The sequence below is a fragment of the Xenopus laevis genome, chromosome 9_10S (assembly GCF_017654675.1).
Source record: "Xenopus laevis strain J_2021 chromosome 9_10S, Xenopus_laevis_v10.1, whole genome shotgun sequence".
Classification (NCBI taxonomy): Eukaryota; Metazoa; Chordata; class Amphibia; order Anura; family Pipidae; genus Xenopus; species Xenopus laevis.
Window position 1 is genome coordinate 40,013,531 of NC_054388.1, and position 19,889 is coordinate 40,033,419.

General features: G+C 41.2%; 1 pseudogene; it reads right to left on the reverse strand.

The window, feature by feature from the left end:
• Window positions 1–587: 587 nt before the first annotated feature.
• On the reverse strand, window positions 588–12,158 carry LOC121399152 (annotated as a pseudogene).
• Between the last annotated feature and the right edge of the window lie 7,731 nt (window positions 12,159–19,889).

Sequence of the window (19,889 nt, forward strand, 5' to 3'; positions counted from 1 at the left end):
TTGTTTTTACACAACATGTTGAGGGCTATACTTCACTGGACTATATATATAGATTACTTTTTATCCACACACTTGACTCGAGTTTTTATCATTGTATCCAAGCACACAAGTGTTGTTTGTGGTTCACATACACTGTGGTTTAGGATTGGCTCATTTGAATATGCTTGAGATATTCACTAACCAATGATCTGGCAACACGTCACACACCCCCCTGCCGGACACCCCCCCACTTGTCTCTTCCTGTATATTAACCTTTTTTGTAGAGTTGTGTTCACTTTGAGAAGGGTTGTCTCCCATAGACCCTATTTTATCCAAATAATCCAAAATTTTTAAAAAGATTATTTCCTTTTTTCCTTGTAATAATAAAACAGTACCTTGTACTTGATCCCAACTAAGATATAACTAATCCTTATTGGAGCTAAAACCAGGCTATTGGGTTTATTTAATGTTTACATGATTTTCTAGTAGACTTAAAGTATGAAGATCCAAATTATGGAACGATTCATTATCCGGAAAACCCCAGTTCCAGAACATTCTGGATTACCGGTCCCATACCTGTAGTAATATATGAAAAAAAGGGCTTTAAGGCTTGTTTCACGTTTATTGTTGTAGAAGACAGACAGACATGCATACAGTATTAATGCAAAAGTTAAGAACATTATTATAAACAGGACACCATATTTTCATGTGAATACATTTAAACTGATAAAATAGATAGAAAACCCTTATGCCTAGTAATTATAGGTTGTCAGGGAAGGGATGGGGTTTACTGGGCGATAGACAGGAGGTTGGTAAGCATCTGGGGATGCTTCAAGAAGTAGCAGTCCACTGCCAAGGTCTTTCCGGCATCGAGAAATGGCTTCTTTATAATCTATTTTCTCCTTGGTGATAGGGTCAACAAGATCCTTCTTATAATGTGCCTCATCCTGAATTTGATCAGCCAGTTCTTTACTCACCAGACCCTGTTCTACTGCCTCAGAAACTGGGATTCGGCCTGTTTGTTTTGTGTCGATGAGACCTCCTGTGAGATGCTGGACAATCAAGTATGGTAAAGCTTTCTCTTTAGGCATTAGGTTCTTCTGAACAGCTTCTCCAAGAGATAATCGCTTTTTGCTAACCGGATCCTCTACACCTGTGAAGGCTTTCTGTGCATGGAGCAGACTCTGTGTGTTACTGCTATCGATCAGGCCCTCTCTATAGCTTTATGAACTGAATATCTCTCTTTGCTCATAATGTGAATGATACCACCAGTGGCTGCCTGGGCTTCAAGCATCTTCTGACCAGTTTTCAGCATCTAGTATTTTCCTTGTTAACGCACTTCTGATTGTGCATTTGCTGTCTGTGCTTTTGTCATATATGCCAGCAATTGGAAGGTGTCATCGTGAAACATTTTGGGAGCACTCTGTGTGAATAAGCTGCGAGACTGAGTAGACGTTGGGGATTTGGGTCCAATTATTGAACCAATTGAGAGCGATGGGGGCTTTTCTCCAGCCACCAGAAGGGCAAATTCAGAAATAGGGAGCTTGCCATCACGGTACATCTGTAATTCTTCTTTGGTGACTTTCTTGGTCCTTAGGGCATCCTCAATGGAATATTGTTTGCCACTCTTCTTATCCAAAAGGACAGAAATTTCACCACTGGAACCCATGGTGGAAATCTCTTCCCAGTCACACTCTAATTCTTGCAGTTGGATATATTGACTCCTATCTATGATGCCCCTTTTATAAGCTTCATAGGGAGACATTTCTTTACCCGTATCGGGGTCCAGGATAGAAATTTTTGTGGAAACATTTGTCTCCCTCATTTGTGTCTCTTGTTGCGTTCTTCTCGATTGACACGAGACTGCAGCTCCCTAATATTTCTTTCCTTCTCATAAATGGCATCTTTTTCAGAAAGAATTTTGGTTTCAAAAAGGGCCAGCTCATGACCCAATTGCATCTTTTTCTGACGTTCAATCTCTGCTTTCTGTGACAGCAATTGAGACTCCTTGCTGAGGAACACACTTTTTGCTGCTGTTGTCTCCTCAGCTCCAGTAGTTCATTTTCTTTGGTTGACTTTTCTTGTTGTAGCTGAAGTTTTGTTTTCTTAAGATCGCTTCCTCCTTTGACCAGGTATTCTTCATTGCATCAACCCTTTCTATCTTTTCTGTGAGTCTTTTGCTCTCATCTTCCAAGTCTTGCCTTGCATTACGTGCTTTAAAAACAGTTCTCTCAACCTGACTCTCTCGTTCTCAAGCACCTTGTCCTTTTCAACTCGAATAACTTCCTTGTAAATGGTTTTCTCACAGATTTCTCCCTCTGTAAAATATCTATCTTCATTTGCAGGTTTTTACATTCTCTTTCTATGTTTAGATATTGGCTTCTTTCATTATCTAATTCACTGCGAAGAGAATTAGCTGCTTTTTCCATAACAGGGTCCCTTTCTACCTTAACAACTTCCTCCATAACAATCTTCTCCTGCACAGGAGCAGGGCTTTCCTTTATCTCCTTGATCCTCAGCGTAATCTGACGCAGCTCTTTTTCTGCCGCAAACTTCTTGTCTCTTTCTTCTTGAAAGTTAAGCAGTTTCTGCTGCTCTTCCACTAAGGTACGTAACTGCTGCACCTCACGTTCCAGACGCCGCCTGTTGCTTACTGCATCATCAAGTGCCCTGCTTAGCCTGAAATGATCATCTTTTATTTTGGGGTCTTGCTTAACAAGGACCACCTCTTGCACTACAACCCTCTCCTCTGGCTTTCTTCTTTCAAGCAGAATGTACTTGCTCTGTAAGTCATACACAATATTTCCACTTCCCTCCTTTTCTGAGGCTCATCTCGTACTTCTTGACGAAGACGTTCTGCTTCCTTTATTAGTACTGGATCATTTTCATACTACCCTCTTTATTGACTGTTTTAGTTTCCACTTTTGACCTCTCCAGTTTCCAGTCATCTCTCCCTTTAGTGAGTTTGGATTTCAGCTCCAGGTTCTTGACGTTAGTTGCTTCCATATCCTTCATTTCTACCTTAAATTTTTCTATTTCCTTTAGCAACTCTGGACTTTTCTCTAGTTTGACCACCTCGTTGACAATTTCTTTATACTCACTATGGGTTTCTGGGATTTCAGCGTAAGCACCTGAGAATGGACTGTATCAAACTCCTTATCAGACATGGATTTTCTAGAACCGAGTTCTTGCAGCACAGACTTCAGCCTTGCAATCTCCTTCTTAGTTTCTGGTTCTACGTATAAAGAATTCATTGACTCTTTCTTTGATTTCAATTTTTGGGCTTCTGCTTCTCTACCACCATGTACTAAGATTGATAGCTCTGTCAGCTCTCGTGTAACAACCTTACTTTTGTTTCTTTCTTCTTCAATTAATGTCTTAGCCTGCTGCTTCCTTCAGGATTTCTGGATCCTGTTCAACCTTCTTTACCTCCTTAACTATAACCTTGGGCTCAACAGACTGTAATCAGCTTTTTCCAGCTCCTCGGCTCGGGTCCTCAGCTTCACCCACGTTCTCCCTGAAGTGATTTTCTTCTGAAATTCTCATCATCAATCTGTAGCTGAAGTGACATGGCAGCCTTTGCCATTTCTGGATCCCTCTCTAACTTTACCACCTCTTTCAACACTACTTTCTCTATTATATTTGGTTGTTTTCTGCATCCAGAATCAGCACTTCTTTCTTTAGTCTCTCTAATTCCAAAGAAATTGAATTATTTTCTTTCTTTCAGTTGCTTTATTTCCTTTGTGAGAGACTGAGCATTTGACTCCAAATCACGATCTTTTTCTATCTGTGTGACCTCTTTAGTTCAGCAACTGTGGCTTAATGTTCTTCCTTTGATCCTCCAAAGTTGCCAGTCGTTTTCTTACCATGTTTATCTCAGACTGAGTGATCTCTCTTTCCTTGTTAGTCTGTTCTACTTGGCTTTTCCTTGCTGACCGATCACTCTCTACCTTAGGCCTCCCTGTAATACTGTACCACCTCTATTTCCTCTATGCGCTCCACTGGTCTTGTGTCTTCAGTAATATCAAACGTTTTGTGTTCTCCTCCAATGTCTGCTGTACTTGAGCCACCTTCTTCTTTTCTTCCTGTAGCTGGGTTGGACAGATTCTCTGACTCTCTGACAGACCTCAGAGTATTTTCTGAGCGCAGGTTTTGCTGAATTATAGCCTGGATTCCATCTGTACCATCAGACTGGCAAAAATAGAAATAATATAATATATTAGATTGGGATGGTTCAGTATAAATGCAACTAGTAATTATTCGTAATATCCAATGTTTTATTTCATGGCCATTTACACTGTGCATATGACAACAATAGATTGTATTTTTAGTTTCTGACCTATGTCAAATAAAAGCAAATGAAATAAGCCATAATTGGGAACCAAAGGGTCACTTGTGATGTGCCACTCTCCATTCCTTTCTATCGAATTTTTAAAAGAGTATTTATCAGTGGGTGAAAGGGAAAGTTCATCTTTTGATTAATACATCTTTCAAAGTCCCATAGAAATGAATGGAGAGTGGCGGAATTTCACTCTAGAGGACTGTGGTGATCTCTAACTTCACTCTTTGATAAATATACCACTTAAAGGGATGGTTCACCTCAGGTTAACTTTTAGTATGTTATAAAATGGCCAATTCTAAATAAGTTTCACTTGGTCTTCATTATTTATTTTTTATAGTTTTTTGAATTATTTGCCTTCTTCTTCTGACTCTCCAGCTTTCAAATGGGGGTCACTGACCCCTTCTAAAAACAAATGCTCTGTAAGGCTACACATTGATTGTTATTGCTACTTTTTATGACTCATATTTCTATGTACACCCTCTCCTATTCATATTCCAGTCTCCTATTTAAATAAGTGCATGGTTGCTAGGGTAATTTGGACCTTAGTAACTTAGTGCTGAAATTGCAAACCTGAGAGCTGCTGAATAAAGCTAAATAGCTCAAAACCACAAATAATAAAAAATTTAAACCAATTACAAATTGTTTCAGAATATCACTCTCATCATCCTAAAAGTTATATCAAAGGTGAACAACCCCTTTAGGTCAAAACAGAGAGGTGAAAGGAAACTTTTTTATCATTAGGCTATTAGGCTTCGCAATTCATTTTGATCTTGATGAACCCATGAATATATATATATTTTTGTGGCAGTTTCAGATGTTGTTACCCTTTGGTTGCTGTGTTTTGTTAACAATATTGCACTTTAGTAAGTATTGTTTACAATATATGCACTCAAATTTATGGATATTGTTAGTGTTTTACAGAAGGAAATTTAGTATGTATTTTCATATTATAAGCAAAATGCATCTGTGTTTTTGAAAAATTTGGCACTACAGTGTATTTATTTTTTATATTATGCATTGTTTAATGCATTGCACTGTTGTGTTTTATATTTAAGCACTATTGCACCATTTTTATGCACTAGTTATATTGGTATTCAAAAATTACACAGTTTTGGAATGATCAGGGTACAATTCACTACAGGTTGTACTTGTATAACTTCGTATGTGACAAATAAAGGAATCTATTTATCTATCTAGCTCTCCAAGCAATATATTCTCAATAATATATTTTCAATGGGCCAAGGCAGAGTCGGGCCAACCCGGCCAGGCGCCCTAGACAACCTGGCGGCCGGCTCTGTGCGCGCTCAACTGCGCATGCGCGAAATTTCACTCCAGCGCGCATGCGTGAAATTTCGCTCCAGCGCGCATATGCGAAATGTGTGCACGCATGCTCAGAAGAGCATTTATGTGCAAGACACCAGCGGGAGTCGGGGAGAGACGGGACCGGACACTGGGTAGGCAACAGAGCAGGTACGTGCCTGGCGTCCCCTCAGCTTTGTGCCCTAGGCACGTACCTACTCTGCCTACCCCTAGTTCCGGCCCTGCCAAGGTGGAAAAGAAATATGGTGCTTTGCCCTAATTTTTTGCACCTTGGCCCCAATAACGAGGCCCCTTATGTTGCGTTTCATTTACTATCCCTAAGACCAGTATGCTAATTATCTGGATGTTAGAACTAGCGCATAAAAAGTGAGCAATACGGCACATACCTTATCCAAAACTTTCTTGGCAAACTCCATCTGAGTAAGCTGCTGCTTACTCTCCACAGCAGCCTGGCTGTATCGCGTCACTAGATCTTTTTGCTGTAGAAAGAAGTTTATCAGAGAAACCCAGTCCAGAAAGATGGAACAATTGGTATAAACGTTCTTAACTTGACTTTTAGTGACAGAACAAGAATAATATTTTGTTGTTGCATTCCCTCACTATAGCATCCCTACTAATTAAACTGCAAAATTTAATGGGCCACAACTACCTGAATAATGAATAATCTAAATAGTGATAGGTGAATTTGGGGCATTTAGCTTTGCTGAAAAATTTTCGAGTTTCACAGGGAAAAATTAGCGAAACTGCACCGACATCTCGTTTTTGATGCTGGCATCCGCTTTTTGACGCCGGCATCCGTTTTTTGGGCGAATTTTCGCTGCGGTTTCGCAAATTGCAGGAATTCGCTGCGAATTCGTGCCTGGCAAATAAATTTGCCCATCACTAAACCTAAACCCTATCAGAAGGGGTACAGCATAAAGAGTGGAAGTACAAGAGCACTAAATTTCAGAGCCACCAGAGTGCTGAAGGCAGCATTCTGGTTAAAACACATGACAGCAATGCAAACATGCTTGGGTTCCCTACTTGAGACTGCAAACCCATAGCCTGCCAGCTGTTAAAGAATTATAATTCTAAGTACTGTATCTCCTGACTGCCAAAATGCTTTCAGTGGGTGCTGAGAATTCCAATTATGCCATTACTTTATGCCATTAGGCCAAATGTTGGATTCCTAGTGAAAAAGTACCCTTGCTCTCTGACCCAGAAAGAGTTCCTGCTTGCCATACAAAGTGGCACGCACCAACCATCCAAATAACCCTTTTTATAATATCAGTTGCACCTCACCTGTTCTTCTATTCCTTGCTGCATAGATGCACCCTTTGGTTTATTAGGAGGGACAGGGTTGGTGGAGGAAAGGGTCGTACTGTACCGGCTGGCTTGTTTTTCATAGTCCTGTGAAACAAAATACAGTTAATGACCTTACATGGTATTTAACATTTAAGTCGCAGGACCATAACATTTTATAAGACTTAAATTATATAACAATATTTTTGGACTAGACTAGTGGATATGGTAGGTTCATTTTCTACTAAACAGCGGTGATAGGAAATCAGTTCTAATTTGATGTACTCACATCAAAAGCATTCACTAGGTCATCTGAAAGTTTAACCACATTATTCTTCTCTGGTTCTTTCCTCTGGATCTCATCCAACAGCCTCTAAAATAAAATCCATTCAAATCATTTTCATTATGACTCAAAAATCTACCCATCAAACAAGATGTGCCATGTGCAGTTCTGGCAAATTAAAACTCATCTTTTTGTTTATGCGCATTCTCAATGAATATGGCTTCTGCTGTTTATAGCCTATTTTTATTTTTAGCACATATATATATATATATATATATATATATATAATATATATATATATATATATATATATATATACAGTATATATTGTGTGACCAAAATTATGTGGGGGGAAAGGTGTTTTTGTTTCCTTAGTGGGAGAAGTAAGCTCCAAGAAAGGTGGTAATAAACAGAGAATGAGTTCTCAGTTCAAAGACTTTAGTTGCCATATCTTGGAAGCTGGAGGGAACTCATCAAATGTTTGAAGATAGCGCCCAGTGGGCAGGATTTATTTTTATGATTTGTGTTTTGTATCCTGAAGTGGTCACCCCTGCCTTAAAGGAGAAGGAAAGGCTAAAATTAAGTAAGCTTTATTTGAAAGGTCTATATAAATACACCAGTAAACCCTCAAAGTAATGCTGCTCTGAGTCCTCTGTCAAAAGAAACACCACATTTCTTTCCTTCTATTGTGTACACATGGGCTTCTGTATCAGACTTCCTGTTTTCAGCTTAAACCTCTAGGGCACGGCCTTGAGCATGCTCAGTTTGCTCCTCTTCCCCTGCCTGCTGTAATATGAGCCCAGAGCTATGAGCGAGCAGGGAGAGACTCAGGCAGGAAAGTGATGTCACACCAAGCCAATATGGCAGCTGCTATTCTAAACAAACAGAGAACACTTCAAGAGCTGTTTATTCAAGTATAGTAAAGCATTCTACAGAATAAATATAGTGTTATAGCTTGCACTATTGTGGCTAATCTATTGGCAATAAACTGCTTTCAGTAGCTTTCCTTCTCCTTTAAAAGAAGATAGTGTCTGTTGTGGATCCCGCAAGCTTGCACAGCCAACTGTGCCCTTGTAATTGGAACAATTTTAGAGACAGGCTAATCCAATTGTGTGTTGTATTATGTTTCATCTTGTCATTACCCTTTACTTCATAAACTCTGCTCACCTTCTGAGACTGCAGCTTGTAGTTGACTTGGCTGGGGCTATCTGATGATGTGACTTGGTTTTTAGGAAGACCTTTCAGCCAGGTGTCCAGAGCCTTATAGGAAGATTTATACTGTTGGTAAGGCAGGTTGGTGTCTCTCAGTACCTTCTCTCTGATGAGATATTACAGAAAAACACAATTTTTACCTGTCATACCCGTTATCAATCTTTAGACTTTTCCTTCTGTGGGTTGTGTCCAACCCTCACTTACCTCTGGTCAAGCTGGTCAGCAACAGCATGGTAGCGGTCATTGAGATGTTGAACTTGCGTGCGTTGGCGTGGCAGGTCAGGCGAATGTTCCTGGCAGTTAGTCTGTAGAGAGCTGCATGCCAGCTCGGTGTCCTTCAGGCTCCTGTTTAGCTTCAAAAGATTGTCTTGTTTGTCTACAAGGTCTCTCTTCATTTTCTGGGAGAGAAAGTAGAGCCAATATTGCAGATGGTATGTTCCATTTAAATTCTACATGCTGTGAATGTTGTGGTGTTTATACAAATGGCCTGTAGGTGTCACTGTGCACAAGAGTTATACTGTGTATACATAGTACTTTCTAAACTGCTTAAAGTGTTAAAGTTGAAGTTGAAGCGTAATGGCTACATGAACCTGCTAATAAAGCACTGTTATACCTCTACTCATCCTCAGCTACCAAAACATAAATGTATTCCTACCACCCTGCTGTGATTTTATTAATGGTTTTCTGCTTGTCTACTCTGTAAAGTAGTCTCTATCTCTGTGAACTCACCCATAGTTCTTAAGTACCCATTTCACCTGGGTTGCTTCTTGGTTTTTTGTCACCTAAGATGGCAGAACTGATGCCACCTCCCTATTCTCACTCTCCTGCTGGTGTCCTCTCTCATATCAGAAGCTCCCACAACCTTCTCTGGAGATCATGCATGGAACAGCGTACCTGAATTTCAGAAGCCCGCTCTTGTAGTGCATTTGGGGAGTATAGGATCACGCCATCCTGCACCAAGGAATTCTCAAATCCGTTTATCATTTCATCAGTCTTCTTAATCTGATTTTCCAGGTTCAAAGATGCTTTGGCCCTGCAGAAAAGACAGAATTGTGTTACCATAGACCTAAAATTGCAGTTTCTAAGAGAATGTTATAATAGTAGTAAGTAACCTGGAGGCTGAAGTAAAAATAATGCTCTCTCAGTAGAAGATCCAGAGATTGCTTTCTTCTAGAGGTCTACACATAGAGACTTTTTTTGTGTGTAGAAAAAAAAAGCTAAAATTTCTGTAATTTTATGTGTTGCAAATTTACTCTGTCTTTAGAAGTTATAAAATATTGGACTCTTGGAACAATATCTTGCATGCAGAGTTTTAAATATTGTCATGCACTGTAACATTGGTTTAGCTTTCATGCTTTTTGGTAGCATTGCACCAAATCCAGGAATTCTTAATTCTGAGCCAAAATTAACCCACACCCTTAAAGTCAACTGATTTTAAAGAGCTGGCCAACTGATCAGAATTAAGAATTAAGGTTGAATTCTTCTCTGTATAGGAACAGATGTATCAGGAGAACTCAGATTCAGTTTGGTTTAATTGAACCTAAAGCATAAAGCCAATCATGGAAAACCCAAAGCCAACTTACTCCTCTCCACAGAGCGAACTTAGGATATAGCTCATAGTTATCCGTAGGGATACAAAAAATATAATCGGTAAATGTATGGCCTACACCAGTGATCCCCAACCTGTAGCTCGTGACAATATGTTGCTCACCAACCCTTGGATGTTGCTCCCAATGGCCTCAAAGCAGGTACTTGATTTTGAATTCTGGGCTAGGAAGCAAGTTGTAATTGCATAAAAACTAAGTATTCTGCCAAACAGAGTCTCCTGTAGGCTGCCAGTCCACATAGGAGCTACCAAATGGCCAATCACAGCCCTTATATGATACCGCAAGGAACTTTTTCATACTTGTGTTTGCTCCCCAACTCCTTTTACATTTGAATGTGGCTCACGGGTAAAAAAGTTGGGGACCCCTGGCCTACACCATGGGCATGGTCAAGGCAAGTAACATATTCCAATGTTCTTACATCCTCCAGGCCACCATTTGATAGAAGAAACAGTTGGGCTGTTGAGAATGAACTCCTGGGTGGATGGATCATAGGTAGCTGTGGTCTCCAGCCCTCGGAGGTGGGTTCCTAGTTTGAACGATAGACACAAAATCACTTGAAGAAAGCGACAGCAGGAACCAACCCTCCACATTAGTAAAAGAAGGGAGAGGCGACCTTAGGCTCTTTGTATGTTGCAGAAATACAACCTCTTTAACTGGTCAACTGGCTGTGATGGGAGTTGCAGATGTGGAGCATCTGGAGCACTGAAGGTTGACAACCCCTAACATAGAAAGAGAAGAAAACCAGCCCGGCCAGAGAGACCTAAACATGTGCCAAATAATAATCCTTTCTGTTGTATTCTTTTTCTCGGTCTAAGAAGCTTTTACAGGACAGGTTCATCAGAGGATGTACAATGCTAGGGTGAGGAATGTGGTTACCATGTCCCATCTCAGTTTGAGCATATGTCCCAATGATCTCCAGATTCCAGGCAGGCATGAAGAGACGCTCCTGCTGCTCAGGTGTAGCCTGGTTCAATAGCGTGGGCAAGAACATGCTCAGATGAATATCTAGGGGCTCTGGTCGGCTCCGGTGAACAAAACTGCAGAGGAAGGGGAAACAGAATGGAGGAGCATAGGAAAAATAATGGAGCAACAAAGGCAAACAAGAAACACAGGGAGAAAGGAGAAAACAGCAATGGAAATGAAAGGAAAAGAAAATTTGGGAAAATACAAGAGAAATTGAATGAAGACAACAAAATATAATGTTTTATGGAAAGAGAATATAAGTGGGGTAAGTAGGGATTGTGAAACACAAATGAGAGTCATAGGGTAACATAAAACAAAAAAGAGCATTAAGAAGGGTAAACAAATGAAGTCAGTTTGTAGCAGTAAATAAAGAAGGCAAGAAAGAAGTCATGATAGGTGATTGTATAATAGCAGTGAAATGAGAAAATTACACCAGGAAAAAGAAAAGAAGAAAAAAAAATAAAAGGATTAATTTGTTAAGTGCACTTGATTTGAATGTGGTGAGATCATAGCAGGCAAATAATTACACATGCACACACCAGTCAATAAATACTAACAGGCAAAGAAAAGGCTTGACAGGGCAGCTGTAGCAGCTAAGAGACAAAATAAAAAAAATTGTCGATCCAAACTCATCAATGGGAATCCAGTGAAATTTAACAGCTCGCTCTCACTATGGCAGCTTCCACTGAGATAATACACTCTGACACATTCCAGCTTTAAACATATGTCAGTATGACTTTAACCTGACCTGACCTGACACCAATTTTATCTTCTAAAATTAACTGCTTACCAACCAACAGTACCATAAGGCACCTCTACTGGACCTGGCACTGCTTTCCCAGTTGCCTCTATTGGGCTTAGAGTGAGGCAAAAACTTCAGTCAGATGAATATGCTTATTTGCTTAAAAATTACATAAATATGCAAAATAGAGTTTGAATTGGGTTTTGTGTTTGGTCAAATCTACACAGTATGGCGCCACTCCAAGTATTTGTGTTCCGTGCATCCCTACAACTTATTATTGAGAATGATTGTAGGTTGTTTTTTGGCATCTGTTGGGTCTCTCTGGCATTGCCACCCATCCCCCTAGCCCAGACTAACCATGTCCCAGCTCTGTCTGGGCATAGGTGCCAATGACCTGCAGATGACTGGCAAGGGGCAACCACTTCTGCTCTGCAAATCCGTTCAATTGATTGGCTAACATGTTGCTGAACATACTAAAGTGTAAGCCCAGGGGGTCGGTTTGAGAGCCAAGGCAGGTTCTACATAGGAGAGACAGAACAGTCAAAATGTCAAATAAAGGGTAGCTAATGAAGTCTAAGACTGGTTGCTATGGGTTAGTAGACTGAGAAAAATGTCTAAGCATGTTATGGCATTACCCACTTAGAAATAACTTCTACCATGTTATTAACTAATTTTGAAAAATAACAGCTACACTATATTGCCAAAAGAAACCAGATATCTGCCCGTCCAACAACTCATTCCCAACCCAAGGGTCATAATATGAAGTTGCCCCTCCCTTTTACTGCTATAACAGTCCCTCCTCTTCTGGGAAAGTTCCCACTAGGATCTAGATCAGGGGTCCCCAACCTTTTTTACCCGTGAGCAACATTCAAAGTCCCTTGGGTGCCAAATAAGGGCTGTGATTGGCTATTTGGTAGCCCCTATGTGGACTGGCAGCCTACATGAGGCTCTACTTGGCACAATACATAATTTGAGGTCGCTGAGAGCAACATCCAAGGGTTGGAGAGCAACATGTTGCTCACAAGCTACTGGTTGGGATCTCTGATCTAGATGATGGAACAATGTTGGTGGGGTTTGCTTCCATTCAACCACAAGAGCACATGGGAATTGTTGTTTGGGATCAGGCCCAGCTCGAAGTCAGGGTTCCAATTAATCTCAAAGGGGTTCATATGGGTTGTGCTCAGGGCACTGTGCAGGCTAGACTTCTTCCACTCCCATCACACATTATTGTATTTGGTCTTCCCCAAACTGTTCCACAAAGTAGGAATCAAAGAGGTAATAATGTAATTTTACTGTGATGATTTATGACACAGAGCAGCTTTCTAAATGTCATGCTTGGGGCAGTCAATGTTCTGATAGGACATACTGGTACGTAAACAAGTTTTCAATGCTTTTAAAGTCATCTGTAAATGGAAGGACAAGTGAAAGCAGTATTTGTGTCCCTGTCTGCACTGCTAGTTGCGTCTCTTGAAACAATGCTCAATTCAGTTCTCATCCAGGTCTGTTAAAGGAGAACTAAAGCCTAACTAAAGAAGTAGGCTAGAAAGGTTGTACATTGTATTCTGGGCTTCTGTATCATCCCAAGGTAACCACAGCCCTTTTAGCAGTAAAGATCTGTGCTCTCAAAGATGCCCCTGTAGCTTCAATGTAATATAAGGCTGATTAGTAATTAATACAGATAATTACTACATGGCAGCACGGAATCCAATGCAACTAGCATGAGAATCCAAAAATCAACCCTGTAGCATAAGTTTATATTACAGACAAACCTTATTTTCTGCTTCATAATTTGTGATGACCCCTAAGCTTAGCTTTTCAACAGCTGCTCAGAGCCCACTGAGCATGTGAGTGTCACAGATACTTTTCAAAATGGTGACCCCCTGAGACAGGTTTGAAATCCTGGATCATTGCTGCTAGTGAGAAGCTAAAATTTAAGGCTGGTGCAATAAGGGCATTACACAAAATATGGCATTTCTAGCCATATTGATTTTTAGGGTTTAGTTCTCCTTTAATCAGATGGCGTCTGCTACATTAATTCAGGAATCCGGACCAGCAGTGCAGAGAATATAAACAAGCATATAGTTAAAAGGTCTAGAATTACTGAACGCAGCAGTATTTATTTAAACAAGTGTTGTACAAAGTAAAACAACAGTGTTACACAAACACACTTTGTTCTCTGTGCAGTCTAATGTGAGTCTGTAACAGGGAATGCTGGGAAAAAAAGCTGTAGCTTTCACAGTGCCGAGAGAAAAAGTCCAAGGTTGTGGGTGATAGTGTATGCTTGGAGAATCATGTACAAGGGTCACTACGGTTATACCCCTCCTATGTACTCATTGTATGTGACATAACAGTAAGGTTGGGCGGGGACTTGTGTTAACCTGTGCAATGAGAGGAATGCAAATGATGACTTAAAGCTTGAAGAATCTTGCAGGAAGCATTTCCCCTGGTGCATTCATTTGTTGGTAGCGAATAAAAGGGTTTCATTGTGCCCCTGCCTCAAATCTATTCACAAGTTACCATGAAAATGATTAAACTGAACACACTGTTAACCATTGCTTATGGGATAAAGTTCTCTCCTACTATTAAACATAAGGCTATTAGAAGTCACCATTGAGTAGGTCACAGGTCATTAGGTTATATGCGCTCTCCTGCATCATGAGTATAATACAAAAGGAGTAATGTTACCCCCAACTGTAAATTATAAGGATATCAGAAGTCACTGAGGGGTTCTGTGACCATATAAAGGCAACAAGGCTGCAGGCCTTATACATATAAAGGCAGAGTTATACAGGGAACTCTGAGTATCACTCATGTATTATAAGTAGGATTCACCAAATCTAGGATTCGGTTCAGGATTTCGGGCAGGATTCGGCCTTTTTTAGCAGGATTCGGCTGAATCCTTCTGCCTGGCCGAACCGAATCCGAATTTGCAAATTAGGGACGGCGAGGGAAATAGCATAACTTTTTGTCACAAAACAAAGAAGTAAAAACGTTTTTCCCTTCCCATCCCTAATTTGCATATGCAAAGTAGGATTCGGTCCGGGATTCGGCCGAATCTTTCACAAGATTCGGCCGAATCTTTCACAAGATTCGGCCGAATCCAAAATAGTGGATTCGGTGCATCCCTAATTATAAGGGATAGTGTACCCCCTACTGTAAATTATAAGGATATTAGAAGTCACTGAGGGGTTCTGTGACCATATAAAGGTAAGAGTGACTTCTAATATCCTCATAATTACTATAGGGTGTATATTCCCTATTTACCTTGTGTGTATCACTGTATTTACATACAGATGTGATGCCTTCAAAAGTCTCTCTTTATAAAGTAACAAGGCAGTAGAAATAGTAAGCAGACATAGCACCTTTTAAAAAAATGGAGTTTATAGTTCTCCGGCTCACAACCCTCACCAGCAATTTTCCTCAAACGGGGGCACAAATAAAATCTTTTTTCAGCATAGCCTCGCCCCATACCTTTTGAACCAGTAGATCTCCAAAAAGTCAGTTGCTCCTCCTGCCTTTGCTTGCAAAGGGGCTTCAGATAACTAATAAGTCTGCAGATAGACAGATATACGCACACAGATGCCTTTCTCAAAATCATTTCATGCAGAGGTGTATTTCCTTTTGCTGTTGCTATTACATTTGGCAGTTGGCTGTAGTTTCAATATTCACATGTTGTATTGCTACCCATGTTGGAAATGGCAGTTGGTTGGTTCAGTTATAAATGGCTGCCTGGGTGGTGGGCACTGCCAGTTGAGTACCATGTGGATTTTTATGGACATGCAAACTTTAATAAAGATAAATTCGTTATTTTCATTGAGCCTGTCAATGTTTGAATCGAGTGTCTTCTCTGTTCTGTATCCATTAGTACAATGTGGCCCCAATAAAAGAAAACACAATACTCTATAGCAGGGGTGGCCAAAAGGTAGATCAGGATCTGCCTGTAGCCCTTTAGCTGGGGATCAAAGAGCTGAAGACACTGTCGCAAGACACAGTTTGTCTAAATCCCCCTCCTATTTCATGTTTTTATTCAGATATTTATCATGATACAGTTACATAAGTAATAATTGTTTGTTGAATATAGCAACATACATTTTCTCATAAATCAATATTTAAGTCATATTTTCCATGGAACATAATGCCAACAATGCTTTTATGGATGTAGATTATAATGGGACATCATCACTAAAAGTAGACCTCACATTAGTAAAGAATGGGCACTTCTGCTCTATAGTACTAAGAGTTTATGTAAAAGTGAACAAGCCCTTTATGAATTCATATATATGATTTAAGTGACCAGACTTTATGACCCAAGGGGTGAACTGGAATCACTAGTGTTCTGCATCCCTGTTTCTGTGTCCCTGTATTAGTGTTTCTCATAGACATTTCCTCTCATATATATTATTTCTTAACCATGAGCTCACTGCTTTTATCTTTTCTTCCTAGATCTTCTCAAAAACATCCAGCGAGACATCGCAGCAGGTAGGTCATTTTCACTATTACTGCTTTCAGGGTGCCAATGTCTTTCAGATTCAGCATGTGCATAATGTCTCCACGCTGCTTATGGTTATGTGTTTTATGCCAACTAATTATTTTTATTAATAACACCACATGGTCAAACTGATACTGTTACATAATTCTAGTAATCTGAATGCTTTCTAAGGTACAGATCCAGATTGTAGTTTTCGTGCACCACAATATGCCTGGCTGGGTGCAATGCTATAATGTGCAAAGATGCAAAGACTTGCGCCTATAACAAACAAGGGAAAGTTGTGCTCACCACTAATTTTTTAAAACCATTAGGCGGGGTGCAATGAGGCTGTGACCACAAAATACATATAGACACATACAAGAGTCCTGTGCACTCAACCATTATCAATATATTTAAGACAGAGACATTTTGTGCATACTGCTACTCAAAAATGCCTTACCCTTTAAACAAAACAGGGATTGTTGTCCATATATTGCAATATATTTAAGCTGGTCAACTACGTCAAAGTCATCCCATATCTGGCCAGTCCTATGCTCAATTTTCATCTGATTCATTAAGAATTCTATTGGCCTCATTATACATTTCTCCTAGTCAGTTTGGGGGACACAGGGACCATGGGTATAGCTAGTACCACTAGGGATGCAGGACACAACCCTAAAACAGAACTGACTCCTCCTTCACTGGCTATACCCCCAGTAGGCGGAGCTTAGGTCAGTTTGAGTTGTGTCCTCAGGAGGTTAGGTGAAAGTTCAGTCCGACAACTCAACGGCTGTGGCCTAGATCAACCACCAAGGCGGTACAAGAAGCAGGGGAGCGCTCAACGAGATAAAGCTTATCTTTCGATGGGCCGAAGCTCAGCAGGTTCACTTGTCGGCCATCTACATCCCGGGGTTGCTGAATTTGCCGAAGCGGACTTTCTCAGCCCATCAGTTCCTAGAACCCGGGCGAGTGGTCTCTAAACGACGACATCTTCCAGGAGTTAACGCAAAGTGGGGCATCCAGAAGTAGACCTCATGGCGACCAGACACAACAGGAAGGTTCCACAGTTTCCTGGCTCGCTACAGAGAACCCCCTGGCTCACAACGTCGATGACATCACGGCTCCCTGGCTCTTTCGGCTGGCGTACGCCTTTCTACCTCTGCCACTCATTCCCAGAACCCTCAGAAAGCTTCAAAGAGAAAGGACCACCCTCATTCTGATTGCTCCAAGGTGGCCCCGACGGGCTTGCTTCTCGGATCTCCTCAACCTATCCGTGGCAGAACCATGGATCTTACCGCCAATTCCAGACCTTCTCACCCAGGGACCGATCCGGCACCCAAACCTAGGAAACCTCTCCTTAACGGCATGGCTCTTGAGACTGAAATCCTGACCCAAAAGGGTTTTTCCACAGCGGAGTTCCTGCAAGTCGGTCTCTCCATGGGCCTGTCCTTAGGATCTCTGAAATCGCAGATCTCTTCCCTTTCGGTTCTCTTCCAGAAACGGCTCGCTCTCCTTCCAGACGTCAAGACATTCATGCAGGGAGTAGCTCATGTGGCTCCGCCAGTTCGCGCACCTGTTCCCTTGTGGGACCTTACCTTGGTTTTACATGCTCTTCAACTGCCTCCTTTTGAGCCTTTAGCATCTGTGACTCTCCAGTGGCTCACCTGGAAAGCCGTTTTCCTGCTATTCATCGCCTCTGCGAGACGTGTCTCTGAACTCAGTGCCCTATCCTGTCAAGCTCCTTACCTTGTCTTCCATCACGACAGGGCTGTTCTTCGCACTATCCCATCCTTTCGCCAAAGGTCGTCTCGGAATTTCACCTGAACCAGGAAATTGTTGTGCCATCCTTTTGTCCGGCTCCAGCAAATCCTAAGGAACAAGGCTTGCACACCCTGGATCCCGTGAGAGCCTTGAAATTCTATCTGCATAGGGTTCATGACATCCGTAAGTCCGATGCGCTGTTGGTGATCCCTTCTGGACCTCGCCAGGGTACCCCGGCTTCCAAGCAGAACATTTCTAGATGGATGAAACAAGCTATCCAAAGAGCTTATACAGCAAAGGGGAAGGATCCCCCACACAGAGTCACGGCTCATTCCACCAGGGGTGTGAGTACTTCCTGGGCGTTCCGTAACCAGGTTTCGGCTGAACAGCTGTGCAAGGCAGCAACGTGGACCTCCGTCCATTCGTTCTCCAAATTTTACCACTTTGATACCTTTGCGGCATCTGACACTCGCTTCGGCAGACGGGTGCTGCAGGCCGCGGTGGCTTCTTCTTAGGCCTCTTATCCCACCCGGTTCTGGGGACAGCTTTGGTACGTCCCATGGTCCCTGTGTCCCCCAAGCTGACTAGGAGAAAAGGAGATTTTGTTTACTTACCGTTAAATCTCTTTCTCTTCAGTCACTTGGGGGACACAGGGCTTCCCTCCCTGGACTGAGGCCTTCACTTCCGTTAGATATGTTATGGTTACTGTTATGGTTGTTCATTACTATTGCTTTTGTTATTCCTGTTGACTTTGGTACAAACTGACCTAAGCTCCGCCTACTGGGGGTATAGCCAGTGAAGGAGGAGTCAGTTCTGTTTTAGGGTTGTGTCCTGCCTCCTAGTGGTACTAGCTATACCCATGGTCCCTGTGTCCCCCAAGTGACTGAAGAGAAAGAGATTTAACGGTAAGTAAACAAAATCTCCCTTTTACCTGCAACTTACTTGCTGCTTTTAAAGTAAAACTCCCAAACTTGGCTGCCCTTTTATTAGACACCAGTGGGATCACCTGACTATAGCTGGGAAGGGTGGGAGCTACAACATGGAGCCGGTCACTGCTCCTGTAAAACTATAAAAAACGAGGGAAAGTTGTGCTCACCACTAATTTTTAAAACCATAGGCGGGGGTGCAATGAGGCTGTGACCACAAAATACATATAGACACATACAGTACAAGAGTCCTCTGCACTCAACCCGTTAATCCAAAATATATTAAAACTGAGACTATATATTGTAGATACGCTACAGAGAAAAAATGCACCATATCTAATATAAAAAAAACAGGGATTGTATTGGTCCATATTAGCAACATATATTATAACGAATGCACTAACTACGTCAAAGTCAATCAAGACATACAGCCAGATCCTATGCTAAACAGATTTCATCATGATTACATAAAATTCTAATTGCATTCATTATAACAATATTTAACAAAAGGGACAGGTTACCTCATTAACAAGTCTCTTTATGCTTACAAAGTAAAAAAAAAGACCTTATGCGCTGCTAGTAATCTAACGCTGCTGTGAGTACAAAATCATAAAGCAAAAAATTGCAATCATAACCTTGAGAACATCCTCTTCCAACAATAAGGAGTGAGAAATGTGGGAACATAATAATGCCGCTAGCTTTCCTTTACAGGCTCCTTGAAACCGTGAGCCGCCGCATTCTGCAACATTAAGAGGGGCAGCTGCCAAGAGTAACAGAATACTGTGCTGTCCGTAACTCAGTGTCCAAGGTAAAGAGCCATAATATAAACACAGGTCAGACAGTCCGTAAGACTGGGCCTAATCCAAGGGAGAGAAGCAGAAATTGTTGACTGGAACCAAACCAAATTTTCACATAAATGTTATCATGATTAGAGGATATTAGAATCAACCTAAATAAAAAGATTTTATCTCATAGGGACCCTAGAGTGGCCAACATGGTTTAAAT